Consider the following 13,974-nt stretch of genomic DNA (forward strand, 5'->3'; position numbering starts at 1 on the left):
ACATCAGCTGAGTCTTGAAGGAGACATAGGTCAGATGAAGATGTTCTCTGGGCAAAGTGGGGAGGGCGTTTCTGGCAGAGGTCAGAGCATGGACAAAGCATAGAGGTGTAGACCAGCACAGCATCTTCCAGAACCAGCCAGTAGCTCTCTTTTTGCCATGTTGGACCCTGTGGAGGCCTGGTGGGATCATGACTTCTAAAACACCAATTATGTCTGGAAGGCTGTGGTCCAAGGCATTTTTGCTGGCAGTAAGCAAGGTCTTCCAAATCAGAGGGAGCACACAGCTCTTCTTAAAACTGAAAGTGTTTATGCCTGAAATGAACCCCAATTTTATCTAGGGAAAACAAAATAGTGACTTCTGGAGACAAACCAAGCAAAACCAGAGTCATCCAGGGAAAGATAACCCACTTCCATGGAACAGTAGCCTGGTTTGGGCCAAATTCTGAAGCAAGCTTCCTGCTAAGGCCATTGGCCATAGAATCCATGTGGGGTTGCATCCCTTAGAGATTTAACTTGTTTAAACGTAAGCAAATAAAATTCAGGGGAAAAAAAGAATCAGTTTTTTGATGTGATTTGACCAGAGATGTTTGGAGAACAGTTGATAGTGGAAAATGGTAAGAGGTAAGTAGGTGTTAAAGGCTGAACTGTGCTTCCTCAAAATTTGTGTGTCGAAGTCCTAACTCCTGGGACCTCAGAATGTTACTGTGTTTGGAGATACAGTCTTCAAAAAGGTAGCGCAGATAAGATGAGGTCATTAAGGCAGGCCCTAATTCAATGTGACGATTGTCCTTATAAAGGAAATTAGGACACATACACGTGGAAGACCATGTGAAGACACAGGGAAAAGATGATCATCTATAAACCAAGAAGAGAGGTCAACCCTTCTCACAGCTTGATCTCAGACTTCTACCCATCCAGAACTAGAAAAAAATATATTTCCATTGTTTCAGATACCCAGTCTGTGGTGCTTTGTTATGGCAGTCCGAAAACTAATATAGTAGGTCATAAAAATCATAAGAGTCATTGAATGCCAAGAACTAGTTGCTGTGATGTATCACTCAGATCTTCTTTCAGGTCTGATGGCCTTCTTCCTCCAAGTGCTGGGAATACTACTGGCAGACAGCCCCCAGCTATCAGCTTCTTTCAGGAATTTGCCTTGGATCAAGCTACCTTGTCCCAGGTCATGCCCCCTTTCTCAGGGTGGTCTGTATCCAAGACTTGTTGCCATGTGCGTATTAAGGCTTGGTCCCTTTGCCCAACTTGGTTTAACTCTTGAAAGGTCATCTGGCTTCGGAGCTTCCCTTGGAGTTGACTGAGGCCTTTGTTAGGACTGCATCATACCTTCTCAGCTTCTCTTCAATTCTTCTTCCTTCCCCCACTTCCCTTCCACATGGATTGATCCCAAGGGCGCTCCCTAATACACTTCTATTTATTTATTTATTTTGGCTGTGATGGGTCTTCATTGCTGCGTGGGGGCTTTCTCTAGTTGCGGCGAGCGGGGGCTACTCTTTGTTGCGGTGCGCGGTTTTCTCATTGTTGTGGCTTCTCTTGTTGTGGAGCACAGGCTCCAGGTGCGTGGGCTTCAGTAGTTGTAGCATGTGGGCTCAGTAGTTGTGGCTCTCGGGCTCTAGAGTGCAGGCTCAGTAGTTGTGGTGCATGGGCTTAGTTGCTCCCCAGCATGTGGGATCTTCCTGTACCAGGGCTTGAACCCATGTCCCCTGCATTGGCAGGCAGATTCTTATCCACTGAGCCACCAGGGAAGTCCCCTAATACATTTCTATATGTTAACTATCGTCTCAGGGTCTACATCTGGAAGAATACAACCTGTGACATCATAATAAAGAAATTGGACTTTGTCCTGACAGCATTGGGGAGCTATTGAAGCATTATATTCTGATGTGGTATGATTTGTAGTGTGGCTGGTTTGACGGCTAAATTAAAGAGGATCAGACAGAAGCAGGTAGACCAGTCAGACAGGGCGGAGAGTAGGCAAAAGGGAAGGTGATAGAGGCCTGGTTGTAAACGGTTATTCTTCACCTAAGGCTTCTCCTGGAGCCTCTACCTGCTGGGAAGCTCAAAACCATTCCAGTATATGAAGTGCATTGTCCTGGCTTGACTGGCGTTTACATCTCACTCAGAACATTGAAGGGAGCTCAGGTCTGGTCTGCTTTCCAAGACGTGAGAGCCAAACAAGACTATAGGTGAATACATCGTGGGTGAATAATAAGAGCTTAATGCTCCAGGTATATCTTCAGGGATTTAGATGAATCAGAGGATAAAGTACGTACTTTCTCCTTACCCCCTGCAAGTGCAAGTGTCTCAGGAGCTTAATCTGATGGGATGCAAGCTCTCACACGCCAGCCCTAACTACCTATGGCTCTTCCCTCACATCACACCATAACTGAACCCTGAACACTTGATAATGCAGTTCCCTCTGTCTGGACTACATCCCCTCTTGCTCCATGACCTTCATTTACCTTATTCATCACGTAAGTCTCTTTTCTGCATTTATTGCTTCCAAAAAACCTATACTGATGGCTCCCTCAGGCTGGGTTAGGTATATTTTTACTGTATGTTTATAGTCTTTTTTGTTTTTTTGACCATTAGACTGTAAACTTCAGGACAGTAGAAACTAAGTCTTCTTAGGGACTTGGAGCAAAAGAAGCACTGCATTCTTCTTCCCATTCAATGTTTGACCATTAAAGAATATATACACAAAGAACTGATTATTGAATGGGGATCCCTTTATCTACTTTGATAATGCTTGCAAAACACTCAATAACCATCAAACCTAGAGATTCTAGTAAACTGTGTAGGAGCTTGCGGCTTAGACTTGGGACCAAGTGGTATCTCCTACTTGTTACATTATATTATGTATTTAAACTTTAGGATCTGCAGACTTGAGCGAACTACGAGAAAAGTAGCATGACTTGTAGACTCCAGATTCCTAACCTTGTGAAATAGGACTGCCGGCCTGCCTGCATCAAGCATAGAGGTCAGTAGGGGAGTAGAGAAGGGGGAGGGGGGAGAGTGGTGGGTTTGTCTTCTGAGAGGGGCCCTGCCCTGCTGGTTTCAGAATGGAGAGGCAGGAAGGAGGAGGAGAATGTGTGGTGCCAGAGCCTGGATGGCAAAGGGCAATGAAAGAAGGATTGTGTCTTTGGTACAGTATCCCTCACTGAATCTAAATTCACCAGTTGGGTTAGACATTCCTCCTTCCACAGGAATCGGGGAGTAAGAAGGCAGAGAGAGCGGACCAGAGTTCCCTCTAAGGCATTTCCCTGCATGGGAAAAGTGGATGGAAATGTGGCCTTTACGAGATAAAGTGGAAACACGGGGGAAAGAGCACACGTGACTTTCCATTCAGGCCTCTTGATTTTCATGTCCCCAGAACCCAGTATGAGACTGGCCCGAAGTGGGTATCAGCGTGTGCTTACTGATGGGATGGATGAATGGATCACTAAGTGGTTAAGGAGTGACAGTTGCTGATAGATTTGTGGTTCTGCACCTTTCCCTGTTTCTTTCAGTTACTAATTAATGTCCTCGGGCCTGAGTAGTATTATAAATGTAATTCATTCTCAACTTTGCAGGCCTGTCACTGAAAGCCCCCTCAGAATCTCTTGTAATCTCACCTTTAGCCACATGCATCGTGAGGGTGTGCTGTTATCTAAAATGAGCTCCTGCTAGGTGGGCAACGGGATGTGGCCAGAGGGGCGGCTGGGAGCCTGGCTGTGCTGCTGTCCCAGGGCTGCTTGTCAGTGTGACGGTGGAGTGAGCTCTCTGTGGGGCCAGGCCGGCCTTGGCACCTGACAGGGGTCAACACTGTAGACAAGTTAAAGGTAGGGAGCAGGTGGAAATCAACGGCAGGTGGGTGCCGGGGCATGGCTGTCTGTGCTTCATCCGCTACGGCAGAATGGAAACAGGACGGATGCCCTGAGTAAGGACTGGGAAGAGACTGACCAGGGACTGTGGCCCCTTAGAAGCGGATGAGGATTCAGGAGAGAACTAGAAAGGCTGGACAGGAAAATGGAGGCCAACACCCCATGGTAGGGGTTAGGAGGGGACTGCTGGAAGGAAGGCAGGGTCCCTTCTGGGATCCACAGTGTGCAGCCAGCTCCTATGTTGGTTGCTCTGAGTTAGTGACTTGAGTTTGCAGGGTGTGCTGGTTCCCTACATTTGGAGGAGATAGACTAAACTCTACTGTTCTGGGGTAGATGCTGTGATGTGCTTATGAGGTCCCCCTTCAATGAGGACTTACTGTCTCAGCTGCCAGAGGACTGTTGGCAGACAGCCTTGATATCTGTCAACCTCTTTTTGCGGAAAGCCACATACCTGAGATCTTGCCCCGTCTTGGGGTGCCCGATCTAATATTGAATAGTCACCATGGGAGTATAAAGGATTTGAGCTCAGCCTGGAGCAGTGCTGAAGGGTCACTTCTAACTCCACAGCTTCCCGTGGTGTCAGCAAAACCTGCCACTGGGTTTGCTGAATGTCTCCCTCTGCTCCCTACTTCTGTTCCCTTCCCTTCCCCATGTTTTGATCTGAAGGGCATCTTAATAAGCATCCAGCATGCTCAACAGCTCAGCATTTGCTTCCTGGGCAGCCTGACCTGTGACTGTCCCCTTTGTATAGTGTGTTCTCATCTGGTTTGGGAAGAGCCTGGAGTGGGTGAGGTTGAGTGTGAAGGGGCGGGTCTGGGAGTGATGGGAGAAGGGGGCCAGGCTTGCACAAGATTGGATCTGGAGTAAGAGTCCCCCAACAGAATTTGTTCAAGACCTGGTTGATGGTACTAGTGACATCTTTTTTTTTTTAAAGGCATTATATTTGTTTATTTATTTATTTATTTATCTTTGGCTGTGTTGGGTCTTCGGTTCGTGCGAGGGCTTTCTCCAGTTGCGGCAAGCGGGGGCCACTCTTCATCGCGGTGCGGGGACCGCTCTTCATCGCGGTGCGCGGGCCTTTCTCTATCGCGGCCCCTCCCGTCGCGGGGCACAGGCTCCAGACGCGCAGGCTCAGTAGTTGTGGCTCACGGGCCCAGCTGCTCCGTGGCATGTGGGATCTTCCCAGACCAGGGCTCGAACCCGTGTCCCCTGCATTAGCAGGCAGATTCTCAACCACTGCGCCACCAGGGAAGCCCGGTACTAGTGACATCTTATTGCCGTGATGCTCGAAAGGGATGCTGTAATGTGGAATAGGATGGTGGTGGTGACCCAGAAGCAGACGGCTGATGGTATGTGGACAAAATGACTCGTTGGACCCTGGGCCCACTCTTGGGAAACAATCTCTCTCATGCAGTCGGGTGGTCCATCAGTCAATAGATATCTCTAGAGCTCTTCTTTGATGAAGTTTGGAAAGTTGCACAACAAATTCTTAACATTGCAAATATAATACAGTTGTCATGGTTATAGCCATTAGGGTGGCCTAGAATGTGCGAGTATGGGTTTGAGTCCAATCTCTTCTGGAGAGGAAGGAGACAAACTGGGGAGAATATTATAAATTCTGAGTGTCAAACCCCTATTCCTCAGATTTGTCATAGAAACTGAAAAAATTTCTCCTTTTGTCATGCCTCCATCCCACGCAGCCTCTGGGAATTTACACTCATATATTAATTTCTTATGAATAAGCAATTCTTTGAGTACTTCCTATATGCCAGATTCCGTGCTGAAAACCATCGGCCACCCTTGAATAGCTCTCAGATTCCTGTGAGAGGCAGACACAGAAATAATAGAAATAATGGTGGCATTGGGGTTCTGTTAAGGGGTTTATGATTAGAGAACTGAAGAACAGGTATGCATGGCTCATACCCGTAGCCACCCACAAAGGTCCAAGTAAGGTGTATGCATGGCATGAACACAAGGAAAGGGAGCAAAAGGCCACGGGGTGACAAAATTCTGTTAACTGGGCAGAGAAGACCCAGAAAGCCAGACTGAGTCCCGTTGGGCTTCCCCTTGTCCTAACACACTAAGGATTCACATGAAAGCAAGTCTTGGAGTCTGCTTTGTCTCAGATCTCTCCACGCTCCACACATAAGATTCACACAGGGAATTGTAAGCATTTAGTGCTGCTGGAAATTGAAGACAGCAAAGCATTAAGAGATGAGACTAACCACCTGGGCAGGTTCCAGGTCATCAAGGACCACTGTGTTATCATAGAGTTTCTCATTTGCCCTGAGAACAAGTGGCTTGAAATTGTATATTCATCAGAATCACCTGGAGAGCTTTAAAAGCGGTGACTCCATGGTCTAGTGCCTAGACAGTGGCTCTCAAATGGGTAGGGGGCAGTGAGAAATGGTTGGCAGGGCCATTTCTGGGAGAGTCAGGGCTCTGGGTCCCCCAACTCTTAGGTGTGGACTCAGGGGAATGATGGGGTTTTGAATGTCACATCCTGGACGGCCAAGTCCATTGGGATCAGGTAGACCAAGGTTGTCAGTGATGGAGATGCCACATAGGAATAAAAGCTTTGCGTGAGAGACCAGCATCATTTCCATATCCTCACATTGCCTTGGCCCTAAGGGTATTAGGACAAACTGGGAAAACTTTCAGATGTTCCGACCAACCCAGTAAGGAGAAATCATTTCCTCACAAGATCTCACTGGTCCCATTCTGGGGTCATTTGGCTGTTAGAAACTCCTCCCCGACCCCATGCCTTCCACCCATTGGTTCCTATTCCATCCCTGAGTGTTGATGGGATAAGCCAGAATTGATGCTTGAGGGCTGTTTTAGCTGAAATTAATAATCAATGAAATCTTCAGTCAATAGGCACAGGGCAAAATAAATAGTCACCTGAAGGTGACCAGCCCTAACTTAATGAGTGTGATTCATCACTTCAAGCAAAGTGCTCTTGGCCCCAGATATTGGAATCGGATCTTTAGCAGGAGGATGGGGCTGCCTGGGGAGGAAGAGAGTGGGAATATACATGGGACCTCGACGCATTAGTTCTGCTGAGGGCCCTGCATACAAAACATGGACCCCTCAGCAACAAAGCTACCACTGAGCCACATTTGTAGGTCACATTTGGATGGGAAATGATTCGTGAAAATACGTTTAATGTCCAAAAACCAAAGTACTGATTATCCAGTGAAGAAAGTATTAGGAAACTCATTAAGAAATATGTTTTTGTCCTTGCACTGGCCTAAGCATCACAATTAACATCCATACCCGCACAAAATGCAGATACAGTTGTGAAATGAATTTTGAAAATTGAGCCCCTCAAGCTTTCTGGTTCCCGTGCCAGCTGTGTCCATTTGATGTCACTTGGATCACGATTGCATGAAAAGTACTTCCTGTTCTAGCACTTCCATAGCTTCCCAAAGGATGGGACTGACGCTCTGTACATTTTTGGTGTGAAAAAGAAGGTTCTATTGTTGAAGCCACTTTTGTGAGACATTTCATCACTCACAGGTGAAAGCATCTGTGCTCTTCCTCCAGACAACTTCCTGCCTTTTGTGGGATCTCCCTCTCAGCAGATCTTTCCTCTTGTGCTTGTTCAGGGTCTCAGCCTGAAAGCTCATGTAAGCTCTTTCTCATCCCACCTCTTCCCGAGCCATCCCCCCTCTTCTTTTTACCCCAGACTTCCTGAGTTGAGTTGCACACTTGCTTCCTGGGCCTTCTAATACTGTGTCGCCTCTTCCCTTTGCAAGATGACCGCCCTCCCTCTATTGGAACCTCTCTTGGAAGGCTTTAGAAAGGTCCAAGTTGCCAAACCCAGTGGCTCCACTTCAGTACCCCTGATGGGTGCTCTTCACTGTCTCTCTTTTCCCCAGAGCTTTACCTTCGGTGGCATTCAGGAATCCCTTGGGCTGTGCCCCACGTCTAAGCTCTGTCTCCTCTCACCCTCCTTCCCTCGCCTCAAAGCCAGTTTCCTCTGAACATATTTGGATCTCTTCTTCTCCTTCGCTGTAGCCTATCCTTTAGTTGATGCCTTCTCTGGGTTTCAAGAAAGACCTCCATGTGGGAGTTTCCCCCCACCCACCCCCATCTCCATGCCAGGTCCTCACCTTTAGACCTGGGAGGTCTCAAAGCCCACTGGACACCTCAACTTTCGTGTCTGGTTGTACCTCAAATACAGCATGTCTGAAACCAAGCTCTCTGTGTTCTCTCATGAGCCTGTTTTTGTGAGGGCCTGCTGACGGTGCCCTGGCCTGGTCTGGGAGCCCGGGCTATGGCATGTGTCTCAGTTTTACTACCAGGTTCCTTTACTGAGCCAGAGCCCTGGTACTACTCCCTACCATGGCAGAACAAGGCAGAAGTCAGGCTGCCTGGACGCGAGGCCCTTTGGGTGCAGAAACAATGCTCTCTCAGGGTCTGACTGAGCCTGTGGTGACTCCCAGGACCTTGAGTGGAGCTGAAGCATTGAGCAGCAGTTTTGTGCCTCCTGCCGTGGGGCGCGGAGAGATGGAGAATTTGGGAAACAAGGAGGCCCTGCATCTTGATTTATTCACTCTGTGTGTCACCTCTGTCCTCCTCTCACTAAGATGCAGAGTCTCTGCAGGCAAGAATGTTTCCTTTGCTTCACTGCTTGATCCTCAGCACCCAGGAGAAGGCTTGGCGGGACCTCGGTAAACATTCGTTGAAGGAGTATATTGAATTGGTTAAGCACATTCTCAGCAGATTCAAATAGAGAAATAGAAATAAATCCCAGCAACTTGAGGTTCTTGGGTGGTTCATTTCTGTTTAGTTGACGTTTTCTATTTCAGCCCTCTGGTCCTGGTGCATCACTGAGGTCAGTGAACCAAGGGGAGGCTCGTGGCTTCTTCAGCGAGGGAGTTTCTGAATAGCCTCTGGCCAAATAGTATTGGAAAACCCTCAAAATATGCGTATCAAGTGTGAATACAATGCAGCCATAATCAGGGACTTTGTTTATAAATCTGAGCTTAATTTTTTTTTTGTATGAAGAGAAGCTGAGAAAACCTTACAGCCAGCAGAGCGACCAGATCAGGGACCTGAACAGATATGTGAGTTGATTGGCACCTTGAAATCGCTCCTAACTTGTCTTCCCTTGTCAAAATTGCATTTGCATCTGTATTGGAGAAGATCTTTTTTTGTGGCAAAAGTGTAAGTCCAGGGACACACGAGATAACTAGATGTTGCCTGCTGCTGGTGGTGGGAGCACTGCTGAGAACCCGGGCTGGCAGCTGGAAAGGCATCAACCGGACTTTCGGGAAGTCCATGCATGATGAAGTGCCGTCCCAGATGGCAGCAAGCCCCCTTGGGTTTGGGTTTCTTAGGGAGCTTTCAGGGCGTGCTATCCTGTTCTCCTAAGTCAGGCCCCGGACTTACCAGGGACCCCACTTGGTTTGGTGCTTTATAATATTTCCTGAAGGTTTTCCTTTGCTTTGTGACAATACGGGGACTGACTGAGGCTGCCTGGATCCCCACCAAGACATGTCCTTGGTAGGGGTTTCTATGTCACTTTCAGCCCACAGTGATAGGTGACCTGCAGAGGAGTTCTGATCTTCATGGGGCAATTGTACACCTTTTAGGCCCGGTGATTCTGGAAAATGTCTGTTTTCTGGACAGGTCAGGTCCTTTTCTTCACTGTTCCAGCCTCTTCTCATTTCCCCGATTCTCTTTTCCCCATGCCTCATGGGGAACAAAGCGTCACTTTGTTGTCCTGGGTAATCCCTAGACTTTGCAATTATACAAGAAAACAAAGCTTTCTCTTTACTGACAGTAACTGGGTCCACGAAACCATTGCAAGCTTATTAGTAGACACCCCAGACTGCAGTGGGTACCCATGTACATTTCCATTTGCCTCATCAGTGAATGAGAGGAACTGTCTCACCACAGCCTTGCCAGCTTGGAGTATTATCACTTTTTATTAGTCTTTGTCAAATTAAAAGACAACTATTCCTGGTTCAGTTTTATTTCTTTAATTATTCAAGAGATTGAGCAGTTTTTCATGTGTGGATTGGTTGTTTGCATTTCTTCTTTTGGGTCTTACCTTTAACCTCTATGAATTAATGTTTTTGGTTTTTCCCTGGATGAATTCATAAATCAAAGCAGCCAGCCGTCAGACCCACATTAGTATATTTGTGCTGCATTGCAACTGCATGCCATTCTCTTCTTGTTCACCATGTGCAGAAATCAGTCTGGACTCAAAACTCAACAGGAGTGTGGAGACAGAATGTCTACTATTATTTCATTCATACATACATATATATTCATATATATGTGTATATATGCACACATATGTACATATTACTTATATGTATATATTCAAATATGTGTGTATATATATTCAATAGGGTTCTATATTCAACTTAAAGTGTGTGTCCGACTTTAATGGGGAATATTAGGAGCTATAATTTTAGTGAAGAGTATTCTCAGGTTGAACCCATATGAGGGCCTGTGAATCAAAAAATATTTTCACAAGTTGCTCTGTAAATCCCCTAAAATTAGTCTCTGGATTCAGTATTACAGAAAATGTGCTGATCTTTAATGGTAGCCCCCGATGCGCTTCTAATTACATGTTGGAATGCCCTTCTGGTCTCTTTGCCCTCGACCAGCCACTTCCCGTGTCAGATAGAAGGGCAGGAGTGTTCACGTGACTGGTGTTTTAAGTGATGGGCTCAGGTGTTTCTTCCAAATCCATAATGCTTTATTTATGCCGCTTCCTGCAGAGGTGGGTTTCCCGACCTAAAAAAATGAACACGTGACCAGCACTCTTCTTCCGTGGATATTTGCATCTATTTCTGGGGTCTGTGTGGGAGGCGTGGGTGGGGTGCTTCCAGCCCCAGGGCCCCCTGGAAGTGCGACCTGGGCTGGGCGTGAAGCCAGCGGAACCCGCGGATTTACGAGGCACAGATTGTGGCGGCCACACAGCTGTGTTTATCAGGCCACAGAGCTGGGAGACTGTGGGTGGAGGGAAATGGAAATCTATTTTATGGTAAAGATGACTTATGCAGTAAACCAAGTTTATGAAAGTGCTCACAAGGCTGGTGTTTAATGTTCGCGTAAGCCATCGATCTCCTTGGTCTCACCCACCCTATCTCCTGTTCTCTTCTTCCCTACCCTCACTGTTCTCTCTCTCTCCCCGTCTCTCCCCCACAACTCCACCTTTCCCTCACTTGTTCTGTCTCCTGGTTCCTGACTTGCTCCAGGAAGCCCAGGTGGTGTCTGCCGCAGCCCAGGCTCACGCGCCCCTGACCTTCACACCCACAGCTGGCCCAGGGGACACACGCGTCCGTCAGAAGTTCCATCGCTTTCCCCGTTGCTGACAGCCATTCCCTCCAACTCGCTCACTTGACTCTCCCCCTCTACTCTCTCTGTCCTTACTCTCTGACGCTGCCCCCAGCTCACTGCATGAGCACACAGCCCCCTACTCCACCCTAGGGTGCTGGCATCAGCCTTCCTGCCAGACACTTCTATCTCATGCTGTCCTTCAGCGCTCAGACCCCTGTCGGTCTCGTGTCTGGCTAGCAGACTCCTGCTCTCTTGTGTTCCTGGCTTTGCACACTCCTAGATTCAGCTTATTCGCTGGTCCAAGTCAGAGATGCTCAAACTCTGTCCTGTGGGACCCATTCCATGTCGGCTGCTTGCTTGGCCTTTCCTATAAGATAAGAACATTAGTGACCTTATGCCTTTAGAAGGAGGAAGGTGATATCCAGGTAGGAAATATTCATTCAACATACCTTCCTGGATATTTACTACATGCTGGGGCTGGGCTAGGGGTCGGATGTCTCTCTGAACTGGTCAGACTGCCTAGGCTGGGGCTTAGCTCCCGGGCCTGCACCTGTGGATGGGAATCCAGAGTAGGAAGCTGAGAGGGTAGCCAAGTCATGGCAGACACTTGTGAGCGGGGTCATTTGCTCTGCACGGAGGGGCTGTCGTTTCCCATCGCTGTGTTCCTAAGTGCCAGCACAGGCCTGGCCTGCTGCACAAGTACTCAGTGCTTGCTGGGTTGGTAAGGGGATGAACCATGTCTTGAACATAACGGTTGAAGGACTGGGGTTGTCTAGCCAGTAAAAAAGGGAGGCTGAGCGAATCTAATGGGACACTTGGAGCACTGTCACAACAGTGTTTCGTGGGATTCCAAATGCCTGACCTGAAGGGTGGCATTTATGAAGATGTAGATTTCAACTGCACCTCTGGAAACTCTAGTTGTTTAAGGAGGATGTGGGCTGAATCTCAGGATGATGAACTCCTCGATGCTGGAGATACTCAGAAAATACTACATGACCTCTTAGTTGTGATGATGTGGAAGGGAATTCTTACAAGGCCCGAATGATGGAAGAATTGTTAATTGGACGCCTATTGTGTGCAAGGCACTATATCAGGCTCTGTGAATGGGGAGACAATGGAAGCCCTTTGTCCTAAGAAGTGCTCTAGCAGGTTCCTTGATTTGGTGCTCACTTTAAATAGACTCCCACCGTGTACACGGGGAAACTGAGGTCAGGACAGTGAAGGGCCTTTTCTAGAGGCATCTGGCATAGAATGCCTGTGGTGACCAGGCCCATGGGAAGGGCTTACTTGCATCTTCTCACTTAGTCTTCCCATCAGCCCTGGGATGAAGATACGAGTTTTAGGTCTTTGATCCAGCATCAAACTCCATTCACCAGCCTCCTGATCTAGTGCTCTTCCCATTATAGCAATCACAAAGACAAATTCCAGACATGCAGTCACGAAGAGACTCAGAAGCTCAGGGCAGGGAGTAAGCAAGAGACTAGAAATAGGTGGAGGCTGATAGGGAAGGAAATGGATGCTTTCTGAGCCTGCTGTGGGCCAGACAGAGCTTTACCTACAATGTAAGATTTGATACAAACAAGATCCATGAGGGTTAGATGATTTTACTACCATTTTACAAATGATGAGCCTATGGCTCAGAGAAGTTAACTGACTTGGTTTACATCACACAGGTAATGAGAACTGGGACTCGGGTACTTCTTTACCACCGTTACTACCACCACTATTAGCCTTATTGTTACTACCAGTACTAGTACTACTATTAGTACCATTACAACTAGTAGAATTACTTGCTGCTATTGCTACTACTACTATAATTATTAATTTTACTACCATGGGTACTAGTCCTCCTACCATGCTTACTAGTATTATGACTATTATATTACTAGTATATGACTGCTACTCATGACAGAGTCTTGAGTTACGGAGTGCATATTCTGTGTAAGATCGAGACTAAGCCCTTTCAAATCTATTTTGTTTAATTTTCAAAACAATTCAGTGAGATTTAGGATAGTCTTTACCCCAGAGCTGATGGGTTGCCCCACATTGTGGGGTAAACGTTGGCATCCCTGATCTACAAGAAAAGGACAGGAGGTGGAAATTGGTAAACCGGGAACTAGTTTCCGTGAGTCCGAACACATACTCATGTATTTATCTTAGGTTTGGGATTAAAACAAATTCAGCCTATTTTCGCTGGAATTTTTGCTTAGACTGGTCTCTCCAGAATTCAAGTCAGGTAAGGTCTCCAGAAAGAAGGGATAATGCATCTATCAGGAAGAAGAGCGGTGCTGGGTTTTCCCTGCTCCTCCCTTGTCGGGTGTTATGTCAGATGCTCTGTGTGCTGTCTCTTTAATTCTCCTGCTGGGGGGCAGGTTCTGTCCACCCCATTCTACAGATCTGGAAGCTGAGGCAGAGTGAAGGCAAGGAGCTTGTCCGAGGTCCCATCTCCAGCCAGACATGGTCCTTTTGGCCCCTCCTGCTTCAGCATGGGGCCTCTGCAGCAGAATTAACATGTAAATCAAAACGTAATTGGCTTTGTGTGCACAGTTTAGATAAGATTTACTTTTGAAGAATGACTTTGTGTTCTAACCCAGCAGGCCCAGCTCCACGAGGCCCACTTGCACTTAATAACGGCCAGGGAGTGGGGCCATAAATATTGCTAACGATGCAGCTTGAACGAAACGCCCTATGAACCGTAATAAAACCCCCCGTGATTAATTCCAGAACGCGCTCTGTTCATATTAGACCTGCAGTGGCTCTCCTGATGAGATCAATACAGTGTGGCGGAGTGATC

At 47.3% G+C, this 13,974-nt stretch overlaps 1 pseudogene; it reads left to right on the forward strand.

Annotated features, from left to right (window-relative positions):
* Positions 1 to 209: 209 nt before the first annotated feature.
* LOC130705774 (60S ribosomal protein L35a-like) lies at positions 210 to 512 on the forward strand (annotated as a pseudogene).
* The last annotated feature ends 13,462 nt before the right edge of the window (positions 513 to 13,974 follow it).

Source organism: Balaenoptera acutorostrata, chromosome 19, assembly GCF_949987535.1.
Source record: "Balaenoptera acutorostrata chromosome 19, mBalAcu1.1, whole genome shotgun sequence".
Taxonomy (NCBI): Eukaryota; Metazoa; Chordata; class Mammalia; order Artiodactyla; family Balaenopteridae; genus Balaenoptera; species Balaenoptera acutorostrata.